Source organism: Mesocricetus auratus, unplaced genomic scaffold (assembly GCF_017639785.1).
Source record: "Mesocricetus auratus isolate SY011 unplaced genomic scaffold, BCM_Maur_2.0 Super-Scaffold_100009, whole genome shotgun sequence".
In the NCBI taxonomy this organism is placed as follows: domain Eukaryota; kingdom Metazoa; phylum Chordata; class Mammalia; order Rodentia; family Cricetidae; genus Mesocricetus; species Mesocricetus auratus.
In genome coordinates this window covers 55064290-55080427 of record NW_024429193.1, presented here as the reverse complement: position 1 = coordinate 55080427, position 16138 = coordinate 55064290, and the positions used below count along the sequence as shown (strand labels likewise).

General features: G+C 45.5%; 1 long non-coding RNA gene across 1 annotated transcript; it reads right to left on the bottom strand.

The window, feature by feature from the left end:
- Window positions 1–3915, bottom strand: LOC110342134. The gene is made up of 2 exons (XR_002384132.2): window positions 3750–3915; window positions 1–1098 (listed from the first exon to the last, which is right to left on the bottom strand). It is a non-coding gene; the product is annotated as an uncharacterized LOC110342134 (long non-coding RNA).
- Window positions 3916–16138: the final 12223 nt, after the last annotated feature.

The following is a 16138-nucleotide window of genomic DNA, read 5'->3' as shown; positions in this document are numbered from 1 at the left end:
TTTCTTTTCCTTCTTCCTCTTTTTCTTCTTTATTAGAAAAGAAACCTTGGGAATAAATAAAAGCATCACACACCAAAATTAAGCAGATTCAAACACTGTTCAACGTAGTGAACGGATGCACAGTCAGAATTAGCACTCGGAGTGGGAGCTGTGGAATTTCCCAGTAGGTCTCTCACTTTGTTGTTGTTGTTTTGACAGGGTTTCTCTGTGTATCTTTGGCTGTCCTGAACTCACTCTGTAGACCAGGATGACCTCAAACTCACCGAGATCCATCTGCCTCTGCCTCCAGAGTGCTGGGATTAAAGGCGTGCACCACCACCACCTGGCTCCATCTTTCAGTTTCAATATCAAATATATTTTATGAACCTATCTACTACCAAAACAAAAAGTCCCCGGCAGAGTTAGAACTAGATAAACAATTCTGTACGTTTTCTCTCCCTTGCTTCTTCTCAGGTAGTTTCTGCTCAGGTATAGGAGTCTGTCCGTGGCTCATTCTGTGGGGTGACCAGAAACTTGTACTTGAGGGAGCCTCTCATGTTCTGTAGTCACAAATCCCACCTTCCACCTCAGGCCTGTGAGACACAGCCATTTGAATCTCACATGTGACCAGGAAACCTCAGGAAAGAGCCGAGGCGCTCTCGGGTGAGGTCACCCAACCTCTGCTGCTAGCTTGAGAGGAGCACGCTGGGCACCCTCTTTAGGCCCAGGCCATCTTCTTTGACCTCCTTGTGCCTTCGTTCCCTCCCCTGGCTGCCTTGCGTCTTCCTTTCTCACCTCTTCCTTGAGCCTGTGCTGATGATGATTTCCTAGTCGTTGGCTCCTTGGATCAAACTGAAACCAGGGCCACTGAAAAAACCTCTTGCCCAGGTCACTGAAGTGACTGCATGTCTGTTCCCTGCCCCGAAGTGGGACCACCATATTAAATTATATTCTCTATCCGAGTCCATCACAGGGATCCACACAAGTTGGTTCTCCGGGATTGGAGTCATCTTGATCCTACTGATTTTTTGCTTTATTTTCGTCAAAAGGGCTGAGGATGTCGCTCAATGGAAGAGCACTTGCCTGCCATGCTCAAGGCCTTGGACTCAATCCCTAGCACTGCAAAAACAAACAAACAAAAAAACACATACTGTTCTCCCATATGGCTGTAGGTTCTCTAATATATGCTTGAGTTTCTACTGCGCTGACTAGCTGGTCTGTAGCTTTGGGTACATTGACTCTATACAATAACTAAAAACAAGAAGAAAGAAAAAGTCCCACAAATAAATCAGAAACTAATAAAGCATTCAGAGTAATAAGAAGGTAATGGTGCTGTGCATCATAAATGAGTTGCAGTGAAGTTACCCAGTGAGGGAACCAGTGTCTGGAAAATAGCAGGGATTTTATAGGAGTTTTAATAAAATGATCAATAACGTTTTGAAACTATGTGAGTCAGACTTTGGAGGATAGATTTGAAAAGTCTCGTGGAGTTTTAAATAGCCATGTAAGAGTCGGATCCCCTAAGTCAGGCTGTAGCTCTCTGCTCTGTCCCACCCAACACAGGAACAGTCAGAAGAGGATGTGACCTTCACGCATGATTGGATTCAGTGTCTTGGAAACACAGGCTGGAATAGAGTCATCAAATACAGATAGGACAGGGAACAGGTAAATTAATATTAATGATGCATTTTATTTAACCTAGGTCTACAACACTTTCAACATTTCGTGATAAGAAAACCTTAATGAGAGATTTCCTATTCTGCTCTTTCATATTAAGCCTTCAGATGGAAGTATGCTATACATGCACACCATATTCCAGTTTGTCCTAGCAGTGAGTGGCTAGTGGCTGCTGCATTGGACTATGCAGATTTAAAGGGGAACATTACAAAGAATGAGAGAGACTTTAAGTACCAAGGATAAGAAATAAAAGGTTGGGGCAGTGTTAGGGCACACCTTTAATCCTAGTACTTGGGAAGCAAAGGCAGGTAGATCTCTGAGTTCAAAGTCAGCCTGTTCTAAAGAGCTCATTATTCCAGGACAGTCAGGGATACACAGGAAAAAACAAAATAAAAACCTTTCTGGGGGGGCGGAGAAAGAAAAGAAACAAAAGGAAAAATTTCAGCTGGATAGAAGTCAGAGAAAGCACAGAAATGGGCAGGAGCAGTAGTTTGGGGTTAAGCGTATTAACTGCTCTTGCAAAGGACAGGAGTTTGGTTCCCAGCATCCACATTGGGTGACTCACAAACATCTGGAACTCCAGCTCCAGAAGATATGATGCTTTCCTGCCTCTTCAGGCACCTGCACACACACACACACACACACACACACACACACACACACACACACACACACACACACTTATAAGAACTTTTAGAAAAAGAGAGCACAAAAGGATGCTGGTTTGGCAGCTCAGTTCTGCATGAGCCATTCAAGAAATAGATTGGCTGCCAAAGGTATATGCGTGGCAAGTTTTCAGGAAGTCTTGGGATGAAAGGGGCTTGTTGTTTTTTTTGGGAGAACAGGTGGCTACAGTTCCAGTCTGAAACCAGTGGAGGCAGGGGAGCTGTGAAGTTATAGCAGGAAACAGGCAGATCTTTGCCTTTGGCCATCAGAGAGAAGTCATGAACTTGGACTGACGGTAAAATGACAAGGCAAGACAGGGGTGACCCCAACAAAGGTGACACTTAGCTTCAAAGCTACTGTCGGAACCTGCACATCAGCTGTGCCCCTGACTGGCTGAGTGCTTGCTGTCAACTTCTCAGATTCTCTGAGCTCAGTCTTTGTGGTGGTTTGAGTAGGAATGGCCTCCATTGGCTCATATGTTTGACTACGTGGTCCTCAGGGAGTGGTGTTATGTGACAAGGATTAGGAGGCATTTCCTTGTTGGAGTAGGTGTGGCCTTGTTGAAGAAAGTCTGTCATTGGGGGTGGTCTTTGGGGTTTCACAAGCTCAAGTCAGGCCCAGAGGCACTCTCTCTCTTCCTGCTGCCTGCAGATCCAGATGCAGAACTCTCAGCTCCTCCAACACTATGTCTGCCTGTTTGCATACCACTGCTCTTCCTGCTGTGACAATAATGAACTAAACCTCTGAACCTGTAAGCCAGCCCCAATGAAATGTTTTCCTTTATAAGAGCTGCCATGGTCGTGGTGTCTCTTCTCAGCAACAAAAACCTAACTAAAACAGTCTTCCCCTGTAGCCTGGTAATTCCTACTCTCTGGGTGGTCTACCCCCTACCCCATCATTTCAAATTCACTGTTACTTTACTGGGTTCTGCTCGCCTGATTTATACTCATCTGCTTGGTTTTCGCACCAGCCTTTAATATCTCCCACCACAGGAGATTTTGCTGTTGTGTGCTCTGCACCCCCTGCAGCATAGACTCCAGGAGGGCAAGGGGTTTGTCTTCTTCTCTCTAGTGTGCCTTGAGCACTTATTACCGTGCCTGGCACCCATGAGGGACTCCACAAACATTTGATTAATGAATAAAGGAATAAGAGTGAATCTCTGAGTTGTGAGGATTAAATTAGTTGATAAGTAAATCTCTTAGAAGAAGAGCTTGGCACATGGTGAGCCTTCTGTAAATGTTTGTGCAGCTTCCATGGTTTAACACTGCTTCTGAGGGGACTTTGCCTCAGTCTCACTACAGTGAATTTCTGTAGAGCTTGCTGGAAGAAGCAGGCGGCTCACACAGAGTATAAAGACAATTGTAACCCTTCTTTTCTGACTGCATACCCACAGAGCATGCTCACCCCGGAACTGCGGAACGACTCACCTGAGGCTTTGAAGGCACGACTGTTGCTGATCTGTGGATGTGCAGATGGTAGAGGGAGGCTTTTCTTCCTAGGTGGCCACCGTTCTGTCCATCCAGGAGAGCGGCTCATGGAAGTGTGCTGTGATAACGCAGAGCAGAGAGGAGCCACTGTGGGATCCCAAAGCTGCCCTAATGTCTCAGGGCTGGGACAAGGCTTTAACCTGTGATGTCAATATCCAGAAGGAAATATCAGTGTCTACAGAGTTGAATGCTGAAACTCTGGGGAGACTTTTTGTTGTTGAATGATTTTAAAAAATTAACTGCTATCCTGGTTTTATTTCTTACCCTGTGATAAAAAACCCCGACAAAAAAGCAAATTAGGGGAGAAAGGGTTTATTTTTTGCTGACAGGTCCAGATTACATCTGTTATAGGAGGAAAGCAAAGGCAACTACCCACATCGTCTCCATGCTCAAAGCAGAGAGGGCACTCGGCTCACTCCCTGTCGTTCGCTCCAGGGCCCAGTCCACGAATGACGTGGTCCACATCAAGGTAGGTCTTTCCACATCAAAAACTCCATTAAGAAAATCCCTTACAGGTGCTCCCACAGGCCAACACAGCCCAGACAATTCCTTACTGAGACCCCTCCCTTCCCAGCTGATTCTTGGTTGTGTCATATCCATAGTAAAAATTAAGCGTCAAAGCTGCTTAAACCTACAGGCCACAGAGAACGTGAGAATAAAATTTTTATACTTGCATCATTCATTCATTTTTTAGAACAAACTCAAAGAAATCCTGGCCTCCAAATTCTGTAAGATGCATTAGCCTTCCCCTAGCAGGTGCCACACAAGTCTCAGATTAAATAAATAAAAACAGCAGTCAGCTGCAACCTCAGGACCCAGGTGAAACCTGTCAGAGGGATTTGTGACTGACATTGAGGGATTCTCATTCATTAACTGCAAAGTTGAAAATACGGCGATCATATTTGCAAAATGAAAAAGTTAAAAACTGAGTTGTACTTATGTCACGAATCCTTATAAGATGAACTATCGAAATGGGGCTGTTGTAAGGACCTTTTGTCGTTGTTGACAGAAGGTTTCACTACGTATCCCATCCAACCTGGAACTCACTACATAGACCGGGCTGTCCTTGAGTTACCTCTTATCTTATGTGTACCGGTGTTTTGCTTGCATGTGTATCGGTGTGGCCTGAAGAGCCACCATGTGGGTGAAATTTTTAATTAAAAATAAATACATAAACTCTCTATCTCTCTCTGTCTCTATCTCTCTCTCTCTGTCTGTGTGTGTGTGTGTATTCAGTCCTTTTTGCATCTGAATCGTCTTGAACTTTTTCCCGTTTTCTGAGTCTTATCATTAGTGCCTTTCGTTCATCTACATTTCCATTGTTCTCTCTGCCTCCCTCAGATGTATTTACCCGTGTGCATGTGTCTGTGTGTGTGTGTATGTGCAGGTACGTATTCCTTTTGAAGCAGGGTCTCTCCCTAAACTTGGAACTCCCTCTGGGCTGGGCTGGAAATCAACCAGCCCCGCAACCATTCCGTGTCCTCCTAGAAGCTGGGGTTGCAGGCCTTTGTAGGATACAGACTGGCCAGCTGGTTACCGAGACACTGGATCTGAACGCTGATCCTGGCAATTGCAGAGCTAGTGCTCTGAATCAGTTACCCATGTATTGTCCAGCTTTAGCCCTGTGTGTTGTCACTTAAACAGTTACTGAGTCATCCGCTCCTGGTCTATGCCTCAGACCACTTTTGGTCATCTTTGCTTCTCTCCATCCAACTTCTAATGGCATACACAGGTCTTCCTCTCCCACTTTAGATGGCCTCCCTAGGTTGTGGTCCTAATATGCTCTGCTTGAGTCACCTTTCTCTCGAACCCACACCTCTTACCAAGTAGCCTCCAGACACCTACACTGTGTGTTTACAGCCTCTTACACGTGCACTGCACTTCCCCCAACGCAGAGCACCAACATCCAGCCTAGCTCCAGCACCCTTCCCTTTGGCAGGAAATGACATCACGGACCCCCTGGGGACAAGGTACCTTGTCATTCCCCTGGCCCTGTCAGTGCTGCCTCCCAGATGCCTCTCCAACCACTCATCTTAGTCCCATGCCACCTCCAGACTGACCAGGGGACCATTGCTCGAGACAGACATGGGATCTGCTTGCTGATTGGCCCTCATTCTCTCGCCCTCCTCTTCCACGGTCTCCCACACCAAGCCAGAGCAGACAGACATTTTGATTATGTGAAGTTTTAGAAGCTTTGCACAGATGACATCCATTTACTAAAGTCATCAGGCAAAGCTAGATTTAAAAACATTGTAAGTCTGATATATATATATATATATATATATATATATATATATATATTCTACCAGGAGCTCTTAAACTTTTATGAGAAAAAGACTAGCAATCTGACAGAAAAAAATGGCAAAGGATGTGAAAAGATTGATCTTAGAGAAAGCAACATAAACCATCAACAGGGAAGATGCTTCCAGCCCGAAGGTCAGAAAAGTACATCTTCAAATAGCAGCAAAAGGTTGCTAGTGGCCAATAGCTAAGTGTGAGAATCTAAACCAAAGGGCACAGAGAAAATATGTTTCAGATGTCACTAATGGAAATGGCAACTGCAGCATCTTTTTTGTAAGCATTACAGCGGCTTCTGTTAAAACACAAAATTGATTTGCTCTTTGATTCAGCACCCCTAGCCCCACTCATGGATCATCGTTCTATAAATACAAACCCCATACACACATGAAGAAAGTTATGTCAGTGTTACTGCAGGGGACAAATCCAGGGACAAAAGGGACACGTCACAGTCTAGAAAGATGGCTCAATGGTTAAGAGCATGGGTGCTGCTCTTGCAGAGGACCCAGGTTCAATTTCCAGCACCTACATGGTGGTTCGCAACTGTCTGTAACTCTGGGTGCAGAGGAGCCAATGCCTCTCCTGTCCTCAGACACCAGGTATACAAAGTGGTGCACAGACACACACACACAGACACACACCAATACACATTGGTGGGGATGCATCTCATTAGTTGTGGTATGCCAGTCAGGTATGATCCATGAACACCTTAGAATATTGGTTTTTTTATTTGTTTGTTTGTTTTTCAAGACCTTCTGCATTGCTTTGGAGCCTGTCCTAGAACTAGCTCTTGTAGACCAGGCTAGTCTCGAATTCACAGAGATTTATCTGCCTCTGCCTCCCGAGTGCTGGGATTAAAGGCATTCACCACCACTGCCCAGCCACATTAGAATATTGTATAGCTAGATTGGTAGGGTTATAAGCTTATTGATGAGAGTAGGGCATGGTGGCTCATACCTTTAATCCCAGCACTCAGAAGGCAGAGGCAGGCAGATCTCGTTGAGTTCAAGGCCAGCCTGGTCTACAGAGTGATTTCCAGGACAATCATGGCTGCATAATGAGACTCTTTCTTTGAATACACACACACACACACACACACACACACACACACACAGGAGACAGGAGAAAGGTAGGGTAAAAGAACATATACATAAAACCACTTTAATAAAACAATGTATACACACACATAAACACATACATGTGATGTACATCTGTCTGATGAATAATATTGATTATCAACTTGATGGGATTTCAGATCACCATGGAAACAAACTCCGGGTATGTCCATGGCAGTATGTCCATAAAGCTTCATAGAGCAGAGGAAATCTACTCTGAAGGTGGGTGGCATCAGTTGAGGGCTGGGGTCGCAGAAGAGTGGAAAGGAGAGAGAGATTTCTGCTTCATGATTGTGGTCCCTACGTGGCCAACTGCTTCACACCCCTGCTACTTACTTTCCCCACCATGATGGATTGCACCCTTAAACTGTGAGACAAAGTAAAACCTCCTCCTTCTGGAAGTTACTCTTGTTCAATGTTTTGTGATAGCAATGAAAAAAGCAACCAAAACAGACACACTGTTGATTCATTAGTCACGAACTCACAGCCAACAGCTAATGGGGGACAAAGTTTGGCTAACACGTATGCTCTCTTAGGAAGTGCCTTCTTGCACTTAGAAACTGGTTGTGCTTCAATACCACACATGGGAACCCTTAAAACCACTAAGTCAACACAAAAATCATAAACATGCAAACAGCATGGTTCTAAATTGACTTCGACCTCAATTCTTGTTAAGACAATAGCTAAAATCAAAAGCAGCACTTTGGCGGGCTCTACCTCCACCCCCTGTACTGGGGGTTCTCAGGACTCTGTTCATGTCTGAGAATGACTGTTGTGAACATTGATTCAAAGAGCACACATAAATATTATCAAAGGGGCAAATTTCAAGTAAGAACTTGCTTCTCCTGCGTGTGTGCATGCGTGTGTGCGTGGTATCTGAACAGGCCAGAAGGGGCATCATATCCCCGGTGTTGGAGTTACATATTTTTAGCTGCATGACATAGATGCTGAGAACTGAACTCAGGTTCCACACTGGAAGAGCATTGTGTACTCTTCACTGCTGAGCTACCTCTCTGGTCCCCAGTATAGGTGACTTGTTTGTCTGTTTTGTTTTGTGACAGGGACAAGGTGTTGCTGTGTAGCCCAGGATAGTTTTTGTACTAATGCTCCTACCTCAGTCTCTCCATGCTGGTATAGCAGCATGTTCAGCTTTGGCAGTGTCTATTTTGATGAGTCTGGCTAATTCTTGTTTGTTTGTTTGTTTGTTTTTTGAGATAGGGTTTCTCTGTGTATCTCTGACTGTTCTGGAACTCATTGAGACCAGGTTGACCTCAAACTCACTGAGATCTGCTTGCCTCCGTTTCCAAAATGCTGGGATTAAAGGCGTCGGCTACAGCCACTCAGCCTATTCTATTTCTTTATGCAGTTTGTTCAGGGCACAGGCTGCTGTACACAACAGCACCATTACTTGTCATTGTGACCAGTGTTTTTCTGTTTTTAAAATGTGCAAATGCTTCTTAAGAAAATTAATTTCAAACTTAACTTGACTTTTCAAAGGCTAGAAAATAAATGTCTCAAAGAAGAATTCAAAGTTTGATGTTTTAGACAGTTGAAAAGAAACAAAAGCTTTTTTGTCTTCTTTATTGCCTGGAGTTGCTGCGCATGCCAGGTCCCTTCACAGAACGCAGTGCTCTGAGTCATAGAGTGCTTTGCAGTCCTGGGAACACAGCCTAGTGCTCCTGGGACTGACTCCAAAGCCTCCCTGTGGCCATGGTCGGTTTCAACACACATTCTACTGGCCCGGAGCCAGACTCTGCCAAAGCCCCCTCCTCCTGCCTGCCACCCACCCCACTCCCATGTGATGGCACAGGTGACTGTCCAGGGACCAAAGGGGTTGTACTGAATTGGATGCTAACTGGAAGCATGTAGTTATCTTGCTGGTATCGCTTCTCCTCTTTCTCTGTCACTTGGGAGCTCTAGAGGAGGACATGTGCCTTGAGGAATGGGTGACCTGGCCTCAGCTTGTCCTTTTCTGGTGACCAAGAACCCCCTGAGTCTTAAAGGACATCAACCAGGATGAAAATGGGAGGGGCATATGATTCACACCACTCGTCAGCAAAATGAAGTTGCCGACTGATTCTCCTCCACAGGAAACACTGCAGAGTAGATTTTCTATGAGGTCATGAGTGCCATCTAAGACCTGTGTCACTTCACATTGGGATACTACAGTCAAATTTACAAACCAGATTTCAACTTCCCCGAGCATGCTCTTTCTATATAGTAGCCACATATGGTGACTTAATACAATCCTGTTTTCATCTACATATTTCACATTTTAATACAATCCTGTTTTCATATCTTCCCATTTTAATTAGACTGGCTTGGTGTCACTGGCCTTCAATCCCAGCACTCCGGAGACAGGTGAATCTCTATGAGTTTGAGGCCAGTCTGGCGTTTATGGTAAATTCCAGGCTAATTAAGACTATATAGTGAGATATTGCCTCAAGAATAAAAGACATACATACACACACACACACACACACACACACACACACACACACACACACCCCTCTACAGTTACATTTCAGTCCTTAGTCTCAAGATAGATATATTTAAAGTGTTTGATGCTTGGTAACATATGGTGGCTGGCATACAGGTTACTCCTGGAGGAGGCCCAGTCCATCAGTGCAGAAAGCTCTGTTGGCTAGTTCAGACAGGAGCTATTTGGGAGCACTAATGCTTGAATATAATTTCCCAAAGTACTGTTTCCATATTACAAGCTACAAATAGCACAAAGCCCCTTTGGTAGTGCATTAGCAGCCTGTTGGCTGTCCACTAACAATGTTAAAGAAGACAGTCCAAAGAAAGTTTTTACACAAGGAGTAAAATTCTGTGTGAGAACAAATTTCTAAACATATATTTTTAAAGATGTAGTTGTGTGTGTGTGTGAGTGTATATGTATATATGAGTGTTTAGTTTGCATGCACCATATACATGCTGTGCCTGCATAGGCCAAAAGAGGGTGTTGGATCCCTGAGACCTGGAATTAGAGGAAGTTTTGAGCCACCATATGGGTGCTAGAAACCAAACCTTGATTCCCTGCAAGAGCAGCAAGAGCTCTTAACTGCTGAGCCAGCCCTAGGGGTATTTGCAATGCTCCACAGTGTGATAATTACTGTCTCTTAGTAGGCTGGTCTCCAGGAGCTGAGGTCATTTCCTGCTCCCAGGATGCCTTAACTAAGGGGAGGGCGCCGAGCACCCACAAAACTTCACAATACATTGGTCTAACTTGGTTTAAGTTCCTTCAAGGTGGAGAAGATGACCCCTGTGTTTAGTAAGTTCATTCCAAGGAACTTCCAAGAATTGGTCCTTCCAGAAGCAACTTAACTTTAAAGCCATTAACTGGAAAGCAGGGTGACTTTTGACAGAGTCTTCCTGAGGGGCAGAAGCAGAGTATGAACAGCCTAAATGGCTGGTTGTTGGGGACAGACAGCTCTGCACACTGTAGCCAGCCCTGTGGTTGGGGCTTCTGGACCGCTGACCCTGCTCTAGGCTGAGCCCAGTGTCCTCTATAGGGAAGAGACATACGGAACAGGTGTCCAGATGCTTGGGATCATCTGCACTAACCTGAGTGGCTGTGGAGCAAGGGACGGTGGCAGTCCAAGTGTGCCTGCCTGTGAGTGGAAAATGGACAATGGAATCTTAGGACTTAGTCTGGCAAAATGTAAAATACCTAATTAACAATGTTTATATTGTTTGCTTATTGACATGCTAGCACTTTTAATACATTGATAGAAATAAGACTATATAGTTCCCTGTGGGATGATGACAATGTTCCAAAGTGGGTGATAATGATAGTTATACAGCTGTGAATACATTCAGAATCATAGATTTGAGCCCTTTAAATGGGTGCACTGTATAGTATGTGAAATATGCCTCAAAATGAATGAGGCCGTTGTTTGTTTGTTTGTTTTAAAGAAGTGAACACAACGAAAGCTAAGGAATTAGAGGAGGGAAGAGGTTCTCATCCAGACCTCACCTGTCAGCTTCTTTACCTGAGACTGAGCTCTTGGAGACCCAAGGCAGTGTAGGCGAGTATTCGTCCTTCAGGACTCTGGTTATTTTCTCTGCACTACTAGGGAAGGGAGTTTTCAGGGTGTGAAGCACTTGGTTAGAGGCCCCAGTGCCAGCACCAGTCTAAGCACACACAGGCTGGGGAGCCTGGGAAGGCTGATTAACCTGAATGCCTAGAGATTATCCAGTTCTCCTCCTGGGCCCTTACATCCAGTGGACAAGTCTCCCTGTCTTCTGCACTCCATCCCATGACACTGTGTGCTTCCAACCCTCCCCCTCCCCCTAAGTTGTCCTCTGTGAAGCCGGCATTCCAGCCAGCTCCAGTCCTGCCAGCAGCCAGCCCTGCCCCCCCCCCCACCTCAGGCCCCTCTCTATGACCCATCACCTCTTCTCTGCTCCCAGCACTTTTTCTCCAACTCTCCTCACTCACAGCTCCTCCCAGTGGTGGAGGCCTCTAGAGCTATTGCTGACCCCGTTTTACAAGTGAGGAGGCAGACAAGAATTCACCCAAGACCCTCTGCTTATAAGCAGCAGAACCAGGATTCAAATCCAGGCAGAGCCGCTCCAGAGACTATCTTCTGTGCAGAGCTCTGAGTCCCCAGAACACCTCTCCAAGCTAGACTTTGTGGAGTCTCTACGAAAGAACCTGGACTTAACTCGGCATTCTCCGAAGAGCAGCTTTCTTCTAGCCTGCGGGCTGCACATGGAGCAAAGGCAGCATAGAAGGTGCCCAACCCAACTCCATAGCTCTAAACACTGGCGAGGCCTTGGGCCTATGGGACAGAGGAGTACCCAGGGAGGCGGGCGCTTGGACAAGCTGTTAGAGCTCATTTGTGCAAGAGCAAACCCACGGGAGGCTCAATGATTTGACCTCCACTCTCTTGCTTATCATGACCTCCCAGCATGCCTTGCAACAATTGCTCTGAGTAGCCCGCCACTCCACTCTACTCCATCCCACTGAGTCAGATTTTGCCTTGCCCCAGCTGAGGAAACCACATGGACCCATGAGCCACACAGGAGGAGGGCTGGCTGTGGTCAGTGCTGAGTGAGGCTGACAGCGTTGGCCATCTTGAGGGATACCAGCTCCTCTGGGTCTAAATGAGAGGAGCGGATTGTGCCGGAAGTCAGAACAGAGAAAGCCACTTGCCAGAATGCTTGCACTGATGTTGGATGACGGGGAAGCAAGGAGTGTCCTTCCTCTTTCCAGGACTTCTTCTCACAACTGCTTTTTTCCTTCAATATTTTCTCCCCATCCTCCTTTTTAATACTTGCAATTGCATTTCATGTGGTGTGTGTGTGTGTGTGTGTGTGTGTGTGTGTGTTCACGCACATATCCCACTCTGAAGTCAGAGGACAGTGGGAATGTGCTCTCTTCTTCCTTATGTAGATTCTGGAGGTAAAACAAAGACCCCCAGTCTAAAGGGCAGAGGCCTGAACCTCTAACTGAACCTCTCACCATCCTCTCTCTCCCTCTTTTGTTGGTTTTGTGACTTGGTCTCTTGGGACTTGGCCTCAAAAGCGTGAGGCTCCTCTTGTCTCAGCCTCCCCAGGGCTGGGATTACAGGTGGGAGCCAACTCCTTGAGTTCAACAATGTCCCCTCCAAAGGTTCTCTATTCAGGGGAAAAACTAGAACTCACTGAAGCTGGCTTACACAACGATGTTGAGATTGCTGGAAAGCACCCCAACCCCCAAGGTCTCCTTCACCAGCCTCCGGGGTCCCCTCACCTCTCCTTGCAGGAAAGCAGCTCAGATTGCGTGTTAGGTCTGTGATGTGACATTGAGCTTTGCAGGGACTTTTCTGGGAGGGACAGCTCATTAAACCACTTCATCAGTGTCTCCTGAGATCTGGCATCCTGCCAGCCCAGACGGCGCCTGGTGCCCGGAGCAAAAGAAAAATATGAGTGCCCTCATGAGCATATCTTTATGCCTCTTATTAATAGTTAATTGTTCTAGAATATTAAGGTAGCTTTAAAATATTGAAATGTAGGTATATTAAAACTCTTCATTATTTTAAGTTTAAATATTTTATTTATTAAGAAAATCAAAACCAGAATACATTAAAATACTACTTTCCTGGCATTAATGGAAGAAAAGTCATTAATAAGAACTTCAACATGTACCTCTTTGCTTATCTTGCTTTAATTAATTTAATCAATTAAGAGCATTGCCATCTTTGGGGATTTTTCCTGAGCAAGTGGTGATGTTTAATGATCTTTAATTAACTATCGCTCCACTGTAAGTTTCCTGGATGGCATTTTATTTTGTTCATCTTTCACTGCTTTCATTGTGATCTTTTAAAATGTGGAGCATTCTGTGAGAGGCCAGGAGGGGCCACTGGTGAAGGCGCAGCCTCCGTAGCAGCTGAAGACCCAGGATTGAAGGGGTCATGCAGAGAAGTTGAGGCTTCACACCATGAAGACAGCCTAGGAGAGGCTCTTGGTGAAAGTGCAGCCCAGTTGCAGCCGAAGACCCCAGCATTTCGGAGATGCCAGTACCATAGGATGACCACCACGAACAGCAGCAGCTGTGGAGTGGGGGCTGCTGGACCTCAGAAGACCGGCTGTGTGTGCTGCAGAGGTCAGAGCTGAAGTGACCCAAGCCCCTTGGAGGAGCCCAGAAGATCACAAGTCCATCCTAGACATTGGATATTGAATTATTTACACTTTTGGAGTTTGTTTTGTTTTGATTTGATTGTGACTCCTCCTTGACTCATCCCTCTTGAAGTAGGAAAGTTTTTTTTTTTTATTTGATAGGAGTCCACAGCTGAGACTTTGAATTTTAAAAGACTCTGGATTTTAAAGAGATGGGCTATTTAAAGAGAATAAACTTTAAATATGTTGGACTCTGTAAAGACTGTGGGACTTTTAAAGTTACTTATATTTTTAGTGTGAGATTTTGGAGATGGATGGAAAAGGAAAGGTTAAGACTTAACAGTGGGGTGTTTATGTGTCAAACTGACAAGGAGATAATAGTACTGGAGAGTTCTATGTCAACAAGACACAAGAGTAAGCTGTAGGCCATTTTCTTACTTAGTGGGGGAGGGTCCAGCCCACTGTGGGTGGTGCCTAGGATGGTGGTCCTGGGTTCTATAAGAAAGTAGGCTGTCTGGGCCATGAGGAGCAAACCAGTAAGCAGCATCCCTCCATGGCTTCTGCATCAGCTCCTGCCTTCAGGTTCCTGCCCTGTTTGAGTTCCTGTCCTGACTTTCTTTGATGATGAACACTGTTGTGGAAGTACAAGCCAAATAAATCCACCTCTCATCCTGCAAATTACTATTGCACAGCCCTGTCCTCTGACCCAAACAGCTGCCATCTTTGTGAGTTCAGCTGGGTCTGCTTACAAAAGCTCATTGTAGCTGGGCCTGTTGACTGTTGATGTTCTGGGAAGGGTATTTGGACCCTCACTTTAGTATCCAGCCACCTCTATCAGTCATTTGGATTCAGTTCTGCCCTAATTTCACTTGCTCTTGGGGAGAGGCTAGAGTATATAAGTTGGGATGTGGGGAGGCTGAAGGAAGGGAGCTCCACCTGTGCAGCAAAAGGTCACTCACATCCTGCCAGTGACTCCTTGCCCTCTGCTCTGTAAGTTAGCCCAGTAAAATCCATGTGTTCCCCGGGGTCAGCTTTGGTGGAATCTAACTTTGGTTTGTCACTGGAACCATAGAAGGAAGAAGAAGTGTAATTGGATGTTTCTCTCCTGACTGCCTGTTCCCAAATACCAGGCAGCCATTTCCCAAATAATTGACTCGGAGACTTAATTTTTCTAATAAATGCTCCGCTGATAGCTCAGGCTTGTTACTAGCTAACTCTTACACTTAAATTAACCCATGTTTCTATTTACGTTTTGACACGTGGTGGTACCTTTGTTAGCATGACATGTTCACCTCCTGTTCCCTCTACAACTGGCTGGGCACTCCTGACTGCACCCTTCCTTCCATCATCCTTAGTTTGGTCCCCCACCTACGCTTCCTGCCTGGTTACTGACAAGTTAGTGTTTTATTAACCCATCTCAAGTGACAGATCTTCACAGTGTACAAGAGGATTGTTCCACAGCAAAGACGTTGCCAAGTTCCTGCCTAGGAAGGAAACTCTTGAGACAACAGGCAGGGTGGCCATGTCTATAATGCCAGCAATTCAGGAGACTGAGCCAAGAGGATGAGAAATTCAAGAGCTGCCAAGGCTACAGAGTGAGTCTGAGGCCAGCCTGGACAACTTAGTGAGACCCTGTCTCAAGACAAAAAGTGGGTAGAGGGCTAAGGATCTGGCTTAATGGTAAAGTGCCTGACTAGCATACGTGAAACCATGATCCAGCCTCACTACTGGTAAATAGTTGCATTAAAACATTGCTCATTTTGGGCTGGAGATGCGGATAATAATTGTCCTCAATGCATGAAGCCCATGCCTCATCCCTAGCGCCTTAGAAACTGCGTGTGCTGACACACATCCACACTCCCAGCACTCCAGCATTAAAGGCAGGAGGATCAAAACATTCAAGGCCACCCTTTGCTACAAAGCCAGTTTGAGGCAAGCCTGGGCAACATAAGATCCTATCTTAAAGTAAAATTCATTGGGGTTTATTGATGCTTCCATAAACCTTCTGTCCAAGGCAAATGTGTCATTCTTTATTCCAGCCCTAGCCCTGCTAAGCAACTTAGGTTAACACCATTATCCCAGGGGAGGAATGAAGAAATGCAATTCATTTGTCCAATGATGAATTCACCCATCCTTGCCCAGTACATACCAGGACCTACCATGTGTCAGGTATTCTTAAAGATACTTGGGACATAATAACTCAAAGGCCAAAAGCAATAGCAAAATGAACCTGCCTTCTGGTGAGGACAGCTAGACATTAAAGGAAATAAGAATGCAAAGGTCCACAGAGAAGAATGAAATAGGGAACCC